Source organism: Staurois parvus, unplaced genomic scaffold (assembly GCF_062004578.1).
Source record: "Staurois parvus isolate SC_StPar_1 unplaced genomic scaffold, SC_StPar_1.0 ptg001162l, whole genome shotgun sequence".
Lineage (NCBI taxonomy): Eukaryota > Metazoa > Chordata > Amphibia > Anura > Ranidae > Staurois > Staurois parvus.
Genome location: NW_028318958.1, coordinates 621,847 through 637,612, shown reverse-complemented (window position 1 = coordinate 637,612; position 15,766 = coordinate 621,847). Strand labels below are relative to the sequence as shown.

The 15,766-nt window shown below is 45.3% G+C and overlaps 1 protein-coding gene across 2 annotated transcripts in view; it reads right to left on the bottom strand.

Moving 5' to 3' along the window:
* Positions 1-15,766, bottom strand: part of TIAM1 (TIAM Rac1 associated GEF 1) — a 575,726-nt gene that overhangs the window by 301,797 nt on the left and 258,163 nt on the right. The gene's annotated exons all lie outside the window — the stretch shown is intronic.

Sequence of the window (15,766 nt, the reverse complement as noted above, 5' to 3'; positions counted from 1 at the left end):
CATCACTTGCAGAAAAAAAATGTTCTAATCGTTGGGAATAATGAACATGGTGGGCTCACGTGGCTCGGGGCTTTTGGAGACACGTATCAATGTCTCATTATGCGCAATAGGAGTCTGGCTGAGAAAATCTTATCCCATTGTGTCTGCAGACACCAGTGCTTGTGTTTGATGCTGTCAGTGCTCTCCTCCTGATTAAAGTCATTGGCTGATAAATTGCTGTGTTATCTCAGGAGTACAGGACACCCTGCCGATCACAATGTAGAAGACTGAAGAGTAAAGGAATCAAAGCCACTAACAAGCAATCTCCATAATGAAAAAAATATATGGCTATCCAGGCAGTATTTGGCTACAACATTCCAAGAGGAGGAGAAAGGAAGCAATACCAGGGAATTCTAGATCAGCTTTTCGATAGACAAGGATTATAGTGCTGGCTTGTCTTAAAGAGGTATTAAAACCAAAAGCAAACTATTGTATTGCAGCTTACCAATTCATCGATGTGAAAGTGCTCAGCATAAACAGTTCATAGATTAGTTTCTTTTTTGTGCCCGCTTTCTTCTATTTTCATCCAGTGATCCAGCCAGCAAGTTTTTTTTTTTCAAAACCACAAGCTCTCCAGCAGGATGTATTAGTTCACAGGGATGAGACAAACAACTGAACACTAGAAAGGGTGCTTAAAACTACCAGCTTTTATTTATTCATGTAAAACTGTGCACCTTCATCTACAGTGGTTCCTCACCAATATAGGACGGGTGTTACTGGTCAGATCACAAAATGAAAAACAGAGGGGAAAAGCCTAAAAAAGGAAACAAATGCAGCCACTACATCTAAATGATTAGTAAGCAGCAATAGTACTATTTTGGTTTTGGGTTTATTATCACTTTAACCAGTTACAGCTTTAGGGGGATGTGTGGAAAATAAAGATGGAGCCCTTCCCATCGCTATCTCATGTTCTCTAAAATTTATAGCCCATTTTTTTCTGTTTTGGATAGACTTGAAAAGCGTTTATAATTCTGTGAGGTTTTTATTAACAACCCTTTTGAGGCGAATTGCCCTCAAATCCTGTCCCCATTACACCAGGAAAAGAAATGGAGGTAGAAGTTGTCCCAGACACCAACACAACACATTGGAGTCAAGAAGTCTAACCCTTTATTTATACGGCCTCCTGCTTTAACAGAGAAATTGATCTGGAAATCATGAGCAAACTTTACACATGCCAGATCAATTTCTCCTGGGTTTAAATAGAACATTACCCTCATAAAAATTACAACAAAGCCACCTTTATTAGTGTTCAGTAATGGCAATCTAGTCACCATTAAAAGAACTCTGGGATAGGTAAAAAAAAAAAAACAAAAACACCCATTAGTACACCCAGTGGTGTATTTAGGTTTTGTGCTTCCCTAAGCAACACAATAATCATCTGCCCCCACGGATACCAACCAACACCCCCCCTTCCCCCTCCCGTGGGGAGAGCCTGACATTGACCAACAATACCCCTGCCCCCCCCACCTGGGAGAACCTTCCACTAGAGAGAAAGACACTCATCTTCACATCTCCAGACATCCCCAGGAACAAGAGTCAGGCTCTACATACACCATCAAGCAGCCCCTCTTGGATCCCACCTGGTTCCCATGGCGTGCGTGTCCCTTCTTCCATCCCTTCTTCTGGAGGGGATGTGCTGCCCCTGAAAAATGCCGCCCTAGGTAAGTGACTTGTGGTAAATATGCCCCTGAGTACACCACATACACAAACACTAAACAGTTAATAAAAATGTTGAAAATCCTTACCATGTAGGAGACAAGTCTAACTGAATTTTCATGACCTCATCTCTGTAATTCAGAAGATAACAGCATCTGTTCTGCCAAGGAGGTGCAACAGCAGGGATTACATCATATCCTCTCCTCTCTCTGCAGTAAAAAGGAAACTACAGTTCCCATCCACCACATGGAATTGTAGTGAATGTGGGCGGGTACACTAGACCTGTACACGTTGAATGTGTCAGAGTCCCGGTCAGCCCACCACTGCAAGTGGGGCTGAATTACATCACTGCTTCCTGAAGAAAGAACTACAGAAGGGATGTGCCAAGACCAGTGGCTAGAGGAATAGGAGTCATAGCAGCGACAGGTCTTACAAAACAGGAAACCAGAGAAATAACAGTTTGATTTGAAAATGAATAGGCTATTTCAGAGCAACTACTGAGTGAACTAGAAGATGGATGACATATTCAGTGAAGGTAGTTAATCAGCAACAAAGGACATAAAGAAGTTTTTGTCCAGAGTTCTTTAAACAAATGGCAGGTGTTTAATTCTTTGCATTTTTCCCTCTCCCCATTCTTCTTGCAGTGGACATTTTTGCCAAGAGCAGATGTATCCATCCCCCTTTACTTCCTAAAACTCTGCCTAGAACTCTGGGTCTGCATCTTAGATGTTTTCTGGGAACTTTTTGTCACATGTTCTGTGAGGCCCTGGTTACATCACCAGTGCCTCACTCAAACAGGAAGAGGAAAAACTGTAATTATGAATCAGTCCTCATGCACACTGGACATTTTTACAGTGGCTGTTTTTGGCTTTTGACGGTTTTTTTTCTACAGCCAGTAATCTCCCCAGCATGTTATCCTAGGTGTCCATGCACCCATAGACAGCAATCTACATACATTTTTTGGTAGGGACTTTGGCTGGGGAAAAAAAAACAAAATAAAAAAAACCACAACACAGGACTAGTCGGTTTCTAGAGGAGTTTTTTTAGCTGTAAAAACACTAACGTTGAAAAACGCGGCAAAAAACATGGCAAAACACACTAAAATGCCTCAAACCAGCGTTTTGTGACGTTTTTGACTTTAAAAAAAAAAAAAAGCTTAAGGCCTCCTTGAGACGCCTGCCTTAAGGCCTCCTTGAGACGCCTGCCTTAAGGCCTCCTTGAGACGCCTGCCTTAAGGCCTCCTTGAGACGCCTGCCTTAAGGCCTCCTTGAGACGCCTGCCTTAAGGCCTCCTTGAGACGCCTGCCTTAAGGCCTCCTTGAGACGCCTGCCTTAAGGCCTCCTTGAGACGCCTGCCTTAAGGCCTCCTTGAGACGCCTGCCTTAAGGCCTCCTTGAGACGCCTGCCTTAAGGCCTCCTTGAGACGCCTGCCTTAAGGCCTCCTTGAGACGCCTGCCTTAAGGCCTCATTTAGCCCCAATAAAAAGCTGGAACTTTGACCAACATCTGCTAAATCAGCTGAAATTTGAGCTGTGGGTTGTCCTGCGAGCAACACCCAGTTTGACAAAAGTAGCTATAAAGCAACTGAGCCAGATAGAAAATTATCAGCTGAACAATGACTACGACCTATCAGATGCAGTCAAATGTTTGGCAGTGCCACTCCAGTTTGTTCAACAATCACAGCTGTTAGTATAGTTAGCAGTGGAGATTCTTCCAACCACACCGTCCCCGTAAGCATGGGTGGCCCTCTAAAATCAAGTCATGTATGGCAACCTTAAACTTCCAAAATACACCAAAACCTTATCCAAGAACAGCTAGCATGAAGTGCCTACCCCTCAGTAGACACACAGAGAATTAGCTCTACAACTGTAGTGTAAATTAAGGTTTCTCAACCAGGGTTCCATGAAGCCTTAGGTTTCCTCCAGAGGTCACTAGGGGTTCCTTGAGCAATTACTGCTTCTAAGTTCCTACTGACACTAGTGATCCTTTTAGCCATCTGTAAGGGGGTATTCCTTCCCAATGGCCACAAATATAAGGGGCATTCTTTCCACTGACCATCACACTAATGTACTCTGAGTTGTGGATACAGTAATTTTTAATAGGGGTTTCCTGATACCGGAACAATATTTCAAGGGTTCCTCTTTGTAGAAAAAGGTAGAAAAAGGCTGGTGTAAATACTGGCCAGACAAGGGAAACCTTTTAACAAATCATAATGGACAGTGCGTGGTCAGACGATGCTGGCCTGGACTGGTACACAGCCAGAACCCAGCCTCCTTCCATGATGGAGGTACATGGTAGAACACACCGGTGAAGGAGGGTGGGCAGCTAGAACGTCTAACACTGACGTTTTAGGAAGATTCTGCACAACAGACCTGGATATCAACTGTCCCCCTGTTTTGTGCTATTTTGTATTTAGAAGGCCACCTAACATGTACTTAAGGTTGAATGTCAAGTGTCAGGAATCCGATGAAAAAGGGATCAATGGAACAGCCAATCCTTTATTTACAAACCATCAAACAGATCTGAGTGTCAGCTCAACTGCCAACTGAAGGAGAACACAAGGCCAGGTGACTACCTTTAGAATCAGTGATCTTCCCCAGCCATAGATGGACTGCTGTGAGCTCTCCTGAACTGTCAGAATGTCAGCACTATAATCTCAATAATGATCTACATCAATGAGTATATTTTCCAAGTCGTGACTATTTCACAGAATGTTTTCCTCAATAGCTCATTCAAATTGCTACAATTGTGCGAGTGTGACGATGTTTTAACACGCCACAGCATTCCAAGAACAGCGAGTAAACAATGACAGTTTGTTTATCAATATCAGGAAAAACCAAGACCGAGTGGGTTCATCATCTCTTCACGAATAAAATTCAAAATACTAAACAACAACAACAACAACTTACAAAGCCATCCACAACTCTGCCTCCAGCTACATCACCAACCTGGTCTCAAAACATCAACCAAACCGCTCTCTTCGGTCCTCTCAAGACCTTCTGCTCTCTAGTTCCCATGTCACCTCCTCCCATGCTCACGTCCAGGACTTCTCCTGAGCTTCTCCCATCCTATGGAACTACCTACCCCAATCTGTCGGGCTATCCCCTAATCTATAAACCTTTCGATGATCCCTGAAAACCTCTCTTTAAAGAAGTCTATCCTGCTTCTAACTGGTAAACTGCCTTTTATTTCCTCCATCAGCTCATCCCCTACAGCTATTACCTCTTGTATCACTCTACCCTTCCTCCTATATTGTAAACGCTAATGAGCAGTTCCCTCGGTTTCCTCTTGTACCAAATTGTATTGTAACTGTAATGTCTACTTTCAGTTTGTAAAGCGCTGCGCAAACTGTTGGCGCCATATAAATCCTGTATAATAATAACAATAATAATAATCTAGAAACCCTAAAATGTCAGAGACAATGGAAAGAACTAGGCAAGAGATCAACCTACCAATGCTTTCTCAATTAATCTCTGGAAGATCCCCAAAGAGTGACTCCTATCAGATGTAGCCATTAAAAAAATCCAGCAGTAGAGATTCCTCCATCCCTGCGGTTTAACCTGAACAGAGAATTTAACTAGTCAAGTATGGCTAGCTTCAACAGCTACCCCCGACTTATCTGGACTTTTCCTCTTGCCCGCCCTCCCTCCCATTTCTTTGCTCAGCGTGGTTAATCCTTATGGATTAATGTCACCCACCTCGCTGGGCGTTTGTATTTTGGTCTGTGTAAGGTATCCAATTTAAAGGATAAAATTCACCTTTGGGAACATGTTATACATGCCATCCATTTTTAGGGTGGAACATGTAACATGTTCCCATAGCCCCCAGCCGCCCCCCACCTCCCTCTGACAGTATGAGGAGACTTCTCTCTGTACTGTCAAATTTGGGCTCTGCTCCCACACGGCCGCATCATTCATTCAGGGATTTCTGTGAATTAATGAACTGCAAGTCCTGGCAGCCTTAGCGGCTGTGGGCTTGTAGTTTTCAATGAACTGTCATGGCGCTGTGGAAGTTCATTGAAGCTTCCTATCAGTATATCGGCTTGTACATCCCGTACTTCAGTATATCTCCTTGATCATACATCCCGTACAGCAAGCAGATATTCTGACAGGTCTACAGGAGACCTGCATGGCATCAGTGATCTCCTGGTCACTGGTACATTGCTTCCCAGGCTCCTGTAGACAAAAATAATAAAAGGCACATTTTTTATCTGCAAAAAAAAAAAAAAAAAAAAAAAGTGCCTTTATAATTTTTGTCTAAAAAGGTGAACTTATCCTTTAAGTTTTAAATGGTTAGTTCACCTTTACCAAAAACACAGCCAATGCAGGTAAGGTGTGCCTGTGGATAAAAACAAACTGTGCTGCTTTGAACTAAAGTTGGATAATGCCCTTGCTATAGGTGTAGGCCAGTGGTCTCCAAACTGCAGCCGGATGTGGCCCTCTGCTTGTTTTTATCCAGCCCTTGGGGCACCATTGCTCCCCCCTGACACCGACGACGGGGCACCATTCCTACCACTGGCACCGACGACGGGGCACCATTGCTCCCCCTGACACCGACGACGGGGCACCATTGCTCCCCCTGACACCGACGACGGGGCACCATTGCTCCCCCTGACACCGACGACGGGGCACCATTGCTCCCCCTGACACCGACGACGGGGCACCATTGCTCCCCCTGACACCGACGACGGGGCACCATTGCTCCCCCTGACACCGACGACGGGGCACCATTGCTCCCCCTGACACCGACGACGGGGCACCATTGCTCCCCCTGACACCAACGACGGGGCACTATTGCTCCCCCTGACACCAACGACGGGGCACTATTGCTCCCACTGACACCAACGACGGGGCACTATTGCTCCCACTGACACCAACGACGGGGCACTATTGCTCCCACTGACACCAACGAGGGGGCACTATTGCTCCCACTGACACCAACGAGGGGGCACTATTGCTCCCACTGACACCAACGAGGGGGCACTAATGCTCCCCTTATTCCCAAACAGGTATCCCCCAATGTGCACTGAGTAGAGTCATAAGAGGCTATGTTATTCACGTCTGATATAAGGGGGACTCTAAAGGGAAACGATGTAAGTGAGGACTCTTCTGGGGACCCTGATGGAGTACTTGATGTTAGGGAAGGGGGGGGGGGGGTGGGAATTAGGTACACAGATAGGGACCTAGATGTAAGGGAGACTCTAATAGGGATTCATACTTCTCATGAAGAGAGGGGGGGGGAATTCTGATGGGGACCCAGATGTAAGAGGGGTCTTTGAAGGATAACTCAATGTAAGGAGGGATCCAGATGTAAAGGGGATGGGGACACACTGACGGGAACCCCGATGTAAGGGGGAATCTAATAGGGATTTACACTTGCAGTTGAGGGGCAGTAAAACCCTACAGTTGAACCACATTTTTAACCTGCCCCCCCCAAGCCAGGAGTATACACATGCCATGCTAGAAATGACACCCCTTGTCACCTTGGATGGGTAAAGCACAACCCATTCAACTGAGAGGGGCCTCTCATCAAGCACCCTTCAACCACATGCAATGCACACAGTTACAGTATGCTAGTGCATGGTTCAAGGAGTACTGCAGATGGTGATACAATGGCTCCTGAATGCCTGTCAAACACTCTCTAAAGAGTGATCCAAATGCTGATCGCTCTTCAGAGACCAAATCAAATGTGAACAAGCCCTAAATGGCTTCCCCATGGTTGTATGTTCTTCCCATAATGCAAAAACAAAGCAGCAAGTTAACTGGTTTCCACCAATAAATAAATAAACTGGTTTCCACCAAACTGCAGTGTTCAGGAACTGCGTATGGCGCGGACATTAGACTGTAAGCTCCTTTGGAAAGGTCTTGTGAATTTTTTGATGTTGCTCCACCAGCAAGTGTCATGTAAAAGAGGAAGTTAAACAAATATCCAAACCCTTAGGCCGATGTGTCACTGAATGGTAAGGGATTTCAGTTGCCTAATAAAAAGTTGTCCTCCCAAGCATGGATCCCAGCATTCAATGGCTGACAATACCGGTGATGGCACTATAGTGTGAAAGGCAAGCAGAAACCACCACAGAGCAAAGAGGGGGATGGGAAGAACATTCCAAACAAAGACAAGAGGAAGAGTATGTAGAGACCCTGGAGGGGTCACCTCCAACCACTCACAGGCACCAGAATAGGACAAGCCATCAGTAACAGAAGTATATTGTGAAAGCTGCTACAAATGAGAAAACGTTTAGCAGTTGTGATCAACCCAAACTCTGCCCGGTGGCTCGGTGATCTTTCCACAGACAGATCAGCAGAGAAGGACTGCGCTGTGTCATAGAACTCAACAGAAGCTGACAAACTGGTTTCCCAAAGTTTAGAAAAATGAAGGGCCATTTACATTCCTGCCGCGTTAATGTGCAATGTGTTAAGCCAGCCCATTGAAAATAATCAAAATCCCAAAACTCGGACGTACCACTGATTAATATCGTGGTGCATGTAATGCGTTGAAGACAGCAGATTGTCCCCCCAGGATAAATGCAGATTCACCTTCACACCAAGGATCTCCAAAAGTGGTCCAAAAGGCTTGTATTGCAAAAAACACATAACAAAAGGAAAGTGCAACGTTTCAAAGAGCAGGACTCCTTCATCAGGCATGTGATCGCATGTAGCAATCCATTTAACATGGTGTCCTATGGGGCACATTCACATCTATGCATTTTTAAGCCGCTGCCTTTTTAGAAAGGGTCAGGGACTTTTTTCAAACGCATTTTTGGTTCAATAGACTTCAATACAGTATATACAGTGTGATGCATTTTACGTTTAACCCCTTCGTGCCGACGCCTCCCAGTCCTTTAAGGGGTTTCTGACGCCGGGAGGCGGGGCGGTGTTTAGGGTCATGTGACCACTGTGATTGGCTGTCAAGGCAGTCAAAAAGGTCCCGATCACAAAGAGAGATTGGGACCTCTCCGTGGGACGCTAACACGTGCTGGGAGCGTACAGGCCTCACGCTTTCAGCACGTTTGTTTGCAAATGGTGCGGAAATAGGCGGCTGCTTGGCGTCAAGGCCCAGCCGCTAAGAGGCAGCATATTTGCATACACTCGGCATGAAAAGGTTAATCTTCCCAGCAACATGTTGCCCCCCCCCCAAAAAAAAAACCATAAACGCAAAATGCATGAAAATAACACGTCAAAAGCACATGTGCAAATAAGCAAAAGGCACTGCAAATAGCTCTGCAGAAATAGATCAAACACAAACTGCACTGGTGTAAACCAGGCCTCAGGCTGCCAAACATTACACAATTTTCCTTTAGATTTACCAAAACTATATAAGATGAGGTCAAAACACTTTCAATTTGTATGCAATCAGTGTTGCACTACATAGTTAAAAAGGTAAATCTAAAGGAAATCGAAGAAAATTGTATACTGTATGGCCAGCTTTAGATCGACTTCTATTGACTGAGAAAGTTGAAAAACTTTTGGCGATCAGCAGCTGCAGCCGCTCCTCAGTGTATCCTGGCTGCTCCGAATCCTGCCATCAGAATACAATGTCCCAGCTAGGGCCCGGGGCAGGGGAGCCGGTTGGCTATTCCTCCATACAGCTTGTTTTGTGTATCCCTAGTGCCAGACATGTGTGTTTGGTATATGATGTGCAGCCACTGGACCTCACCAGTCTGTAGTGGGAACATTGATCTCTATTAGCCTCCTGCACCATGTTCCCAGCTTCGTATTGTCTTCTGCAACATATCCCCAGCCCACAATGTATCCTGTCCACACTCTCTGACTCCCATTTCCTCTGACTCTCATTTCCTCTATTAGATCTGCAGGTTCTGACAGTCCTCTCAAGCAGAGCTGCGGTTAGAAGCCACGGGGCTCTACACAGCCAACCTGACAGGGACCCTCAAACAGTTCAGCTTATGAATGAACACAGTGAGTGGTCGATACCGGGCACTCATTGTGTTCATTCAGGAAACGAAGGGGATGGTAGATGTGACTTATTTCCTGGACCATTCTCACCGTGAAGGATCCTATTGTGTGCCTGCCGGTGGAAAAGACAAGAGGGAATCTGGCAGCACTGTAGGAGTGGGGGCACACAAAGGGGCAGTTGGCAGCAGGAGGAAATGTATGGTACACAGGGAGGGTGATCGGTGTGGCGGGAGCTAACAAATCCCCTGTATGGCTCTCCCTGCAGCAGCTTAAAGCCGGTGGGGTTGTTGGGTGGGAAAAAAAAAAAGAGTCATACAGGGGAATGATTCCAGTAATTGCCCCCGCCCGCCATGCTGATCACCCTCCCTGCCAACATCCAATTCACCCAGCTGCCTGGGCCCCATGCTGGCCTGGGTCCCATACAGGAGGACTGGTGATACCCCCTTATTCATGGCCCTGCTCTCAAAGATTACATATATTGAATAGGTGTGGCCCTTTGGTAATGTCAGGGGCCACATTTGAGGCCCTCCTTTAGCTCATAAGTTGACAACCACAGGTGTAGATGGCAGAATCTGTCCATTTTATCCCCCCATTCAGCCCACTGGCTGAATACAAAAAAAAAAAAATTAATCATCTATGGCGAGCTTTAGCCAGGTGCTCATCTAGCTGGTTTGCCAACAAGCACTTCTATACAACAAAATCAGATGACCACGCACCAGCAATTTCCAAACCTCAAACTCTACTATTCATTCATAGAAGAAACACAGATTAAAGTGTTACTGAACCCACAACAGTAAAATCAGTCTGTATATGCAGTAAAGCATGCTTGTTACACTCACTGTGGAACCTAAGGGGTTAATCCTCTGCATTGCGTTAAACCGCTGTTTGATCCTTTGATCCTGACTACTCGGATCCTCCCCTTCTTTCAGTGTCCCCCTCTTATCTCCTGATAAAACATTGTGTAGAGTCCCTCTGCACATGTTCAGTTTGGTGTGTATTGCTAGAGAGTTTTTTTTTTTTTTCCTTTCTTGAGAGAGGGAATGTGAGCAGCACAGGGCCAATCAGCACTGTTCAGACAGAGGTCAGGAGGTCTGCATCCTTCTAGAGCAGAATGAAAACTTCTCCTACACGCTTTAACCAGTGCTCGGCTGGAAACTGATAGAAGTCACAAGACTGCTCTAACTGCTGATGGGAAAAGGTATTTAGCAGTTTACATTTACTAAAGTAATTGCACTTCCGTGTTGTGTGCACTGTGGGAGACCAGATATAGTGAATGCAGGGTCCGGGGAGACCAGATACAGTGCATGCAGGGTCCGGGGAGACCAGATACAGTGCATGCAGGGTCCGGGGAGACCAGATACAGTGCATGCAGGGTCCGGGGAGACCAGATACAGTGCATGCAGGGTCCGGGGAGACCAGATACAGTGCATGCAGGGTCCGGGGAGACCAGATACAGTGCATGCAGGGTCCGGGGTTTAGTAACACTTTATGATCTGGTATCTGTGTGCAAGAAATGCATCTGAGGTCTAGAGTACTTTAGTATGCCGACATGTGCTACAGCATGCTGATAAGCATGTGCGTTGCCCTAGTGTGTTGGGGTGCTTTTCAAAACCAATGACACCGCAACACATTTAATATGCGTTACCACAACGCAGAGTCATAAATGGGATCTTAGACTGCTACATGTTCACATATTTACAATAGTCATTCTTTCTTCTATCAAACCCGCACAGAACAGAAGTCTTCATTTGCAGGCTGAACGTAGTAATAACGTCACAAGCACCAGATTCGGTCTCTTAAGCTGGCCATAGACTAATCAAAATTCAGCTGGTTCAGCAGGAACCGCCTGAATTTCGATCCATCTATGGGCAGGCTGGTTGTACGGAGGTTGATCCATCAACAGTATAGCCAGCCTGTTTTTGTACAATCACTGAGCCCAGGTTCATACCATTGCGGTGCAGAAGACGCTGCAAATCCAGTGCGTTTCCCGCATCGCATTCACGTGATCTGGTGTGGGTGTCAATAATAAAATTAATGACACCTTGAATCAGCTTGCAAAATGCGATGCGACTGCTAGAAGTCGAACACCCATGCGATGACAATTATATATATATATATATATATATATATATATATATATATATATATATATATATATATATATATATATATATATATATATATATATATAGGCTCTGACTTGTTGCAGCTTCTAATGCACATTGTGTGAAGCTCAGTGTGCAGTAAAATCAAAGTAAGCCATTTCAATCCAACATTGGAGCCGGTACAACTGTGCAAGGATGCTGTCAGCCTGCAGCACCAAATAGGCTGCTTGAGAGCGGGGTCACACTGATGCAGCGAGGGAAATACTGTGAATCCTGTGTGTTTCCTGCACCGCATTGCATGGGTATGCAGACCCATACAATGCAATTCTAGTGCAGGTAAAAAAAAAAAAACACCCCTGCACCTTTTTAGTGTGGATGCGATTTGACTCATACAAAGTGTATGGCTCAAATCGAACCGCGCAGACATTGGATGTAATTCGCACAGGAATAAGGTGCGATTCCTGTGCGAATTACATGCGCCGCCTAGTGTGAACCCACTGTGAAGGTGGCTTTCGCCGCCAGCAGTGATCATTGTGTTCTGGCAGTGGGGAAACCTCCCACTGCCAGAATACAATAGTGCAGCAGGAGGGATTCCCCCATCAACACTGCCTGTGTTGATGGAGGAATTTGAACACCTTTCCTTCACCCCATGGTTAAAGGAAAGAAAATTGCATAATCTATGGCCAGTCTTCGGACTCCTTCCCATGTGTGGTGCTCTCTGAACAGCGCTCTGCATTTGGATTGCTCTTCAGCAAGCATTTCAGAGTTCAGAGGCGGTGAGGAGCTCTGTATTATCTCCTCACCATTTGCTTTAACCCCTTGATCACCACACTAGTGTGCAGCAAACACATGCATTGCATGTGAATGTAGGGTGTTGCAGAGCATTCGTGGTCAGCCCGCTGAAAGCACCAGGGAGTATCATTTCTGCTGTGGCTGCAAATGCAAAGCATCGCAACATGTGCATACCCTCAGTTTTCTGACATTGCTGTTAAAGGGGCAATCCAAATCCTTGCAACAAACTTTGATAGTCAGAATCGCCCCATTCACACTGAAACGTTACAAAATCATTTTGAATGGTTCCCCAACCCACCTAGCAGCACAGAACAACCCACCTATATTGAACTACATCATAATGACGCATGCAGTTCACATCTGTGCATTCAAAAAGTATTGCATTTCTAAACTAAAAAAGTACAAACGCTAGCTATAAACAGCTTGCTGCTATTCCAAATACCTGCATGTCATGCGACAATCGCAGGTCAAACAATGCCACAACAACTTCTCTATCCAACGTGCAACTTCAGATGGAATACTGTGAAAGGATTGGAATGGTTCCTCTTCAAAAGTACCCACTGAATTCCAAATGAGAACATGCAAAGTCTGCCGTGTTCACATTGCCTGCATGTTCCCATATATATCGATCATTGGCATTTATTGACAATGTGAAAACAAGAAATAACCAATAGCATCAAATAATTTTCCAACAATGCAACCCAATAATTTATACAGACAACACGAGAGTGTAACACCTAAAGCATAAATTATTCCAGAATCAGTTTGGACACTAAGCTTTAGGTCAGGGGTCTCCTAACTTCTAAACAAAGGACCGGTTTACTGTCCTTCAGACTTTAGGAGAGCTGGAGTGGTCAGTGGGAGTAGAAAATGTCCCAGGGTCAGTAGGAGTAATAAAAAAATAATGACAGTGCTTGTAGTCAGTGGAAGGAGGAACAGTGCCCCATCCCAGGTGGCAGTGGCAGGAACAGCGCCCCATCCCAGGCGGCAGTGGCAGGAACAGCGCCCCATCCCAGGTGGCAGTGGCAGGAACAGCGCCCCATCCCAGGTGGCAGTGGCAGGAACAGCGCCCCATCCCAGGCGGCAGTGGCAGGAACAGCGCCCCATCCCAGGCGGCAGTGGGAGGAACCGTGCCCCATCCCAGGCGGCAGTGGGAGGGACCGTGCCCCATCCCAGGCGGCAGTGGGAGGGACCGTGCCCCATCCCAGGCGGCAGTGGGAGGGACCGTGCCCCATCCCAGGCGGCAGTGGGAGGGACCGTGCCCCATCACTGGGATGAGTTGGAGGAATAGTACCTAATTGTTTATAACAGTGGGAGGAATTGTGCCCCATCATTGGTGTCAGTGGAAGTAAAAATGCCTCATAGTTGGTGCCAGTGGAAGAAATGGTGCCTCCTTGTTGGTATCAGTGGAAGGAATAGTACCCCAAGGGCCGGATAGCAGCAAGCAAAGGGCCGCATTCGGACCACTGCTTTAGGCTGATGCCAGCTGAGCGATTCTGCCACTAGAGACAAAAAGCCAGTGGCAGGCTCTCTAAAGGCCTTCTGCCACTCCTCTGAAAAGCGATTCACTCCGATTACTTTTCAGAGGTTTTTGATGCTGAGCACGTTGTATCACCTTCTCACCACCTGCTTTAACCCCTTGGTCCCTGCAGTAGCGCAGTGCTTGCAGAGCAGCCCCATTCATTTGGATGAGACAAGGGGTATAATCCCTGCTGCGGCCATGAAGAAAGGCATCAAAACCACGGCGTGTGTACACCCTCAGCCACTGCAGCTAAAGTGGGAGCAGGTAAGGGGCAGTAAAACAGCTGTTGAACTGTGGGGTTTTATCGCCCCCCAACCGCTAGTGTGAAGAGGCCCCAAAAAGGCTGCCTGTCTGTCCCTAAGTCATCACTCCATCTATAGCCAGATGCAGCAACACGTCACTCTGTCTTTGCTGAATCTTGATCACTACATCTGAAGCATTCGCGACATCTTGCTGCTTCAGCTACAGAGGCAGCGATTCCACGAGGACAGTCAGGCAGCTGCTTAGCGATCCTGCCGATGCCAATTACAACAAACCGCCAGTGGCAGGATCTCTAGTGGCAGGGTTGCCCGTCTGACATCAGCCTTAGTTTTTTGGGGAAAAAAAAACAAAAACTGCGCTCACACACACAAACTGTGGCAAACCACCAGCTCATGAAATAACTAAACCGGATTACATGGGGTCCTTAAATACATCCTAGCATTTGATCTCCATCTCCATTAAAGGATAAAAGGTTTTTGCGTACAGATAATAACAAATCATATATAATCCCCCCCCCCCCCCAGGACAGCAGCAATCTAGGACATCTTAAAATGTTCAATATTCCTTGTTAAGAAATTTAAAAAGGAGCAATTTTATTGGGATGGTGAAGCAATTTAAAAGCAATCATATTGTGATGGTGAGCAACATTAAAAGCCAAAGACACTTCCAGGGAAAGTAACCATTCCTTGAAATCTGATCATTTCAAGTTAAACAAATTGTATAGAAGATATCCTCATAACTTCAGTTTATAAAAACAAAAAAGGAATTTTCTTGCTGCGCTGATCAACAATCAAAGCCAGGGACAAATGACAAAGTCAGCTTGTTGATGAAACCAAAGCAAACCACTGTGAAAAAAAAAAACAAAACAAAAAAGCAAAAACACACACCTTTGTAAAAAATATAAATAACAATAAAAATAATGTATACACAAAAAAGGTATCAGGATTTTAGATAGTAAAAACATAAAAAGGAATTTTATGGTGACATGGATCATTGTTCAAAGCCAGGGACATTTCCAGAGACAAATGACTGAAAGTCAGCCTGTCCTTTGAAAATCAGAGCAAAACTGATACCTATCAAATAAACTTTACAGAGAATTATTTTAAAAGAAAAAAAAAAAAAGTGTATCCCCCTCTTCCTACAAAAAAGGTAGAATCAGAATTTTAGATAATAAAAACAAAAAATAAAAAGCCATTTTATTGTGAAGCCAATCAACTTTCAAAGCCAGGGACATTTCCAGGGACAAAAAGTCAGCCCGTTCGTTGAAATCAGAACAAGCTACGAAATAAACTTCTTAGGAGAATTTAAAATTGTACAAAAAAGGTATTGTCAAAAAGTTAACAGAGCGATCAACACACCGATACCATCTACAAAATGTCAAACCACAAAGAACTTTTGCAATTCAGAACCCTAAAACAAACACAAAACAAAAAAAAAACAACTCTGTATTATGAATGATAAAAGAGCAACAAGAGATGAT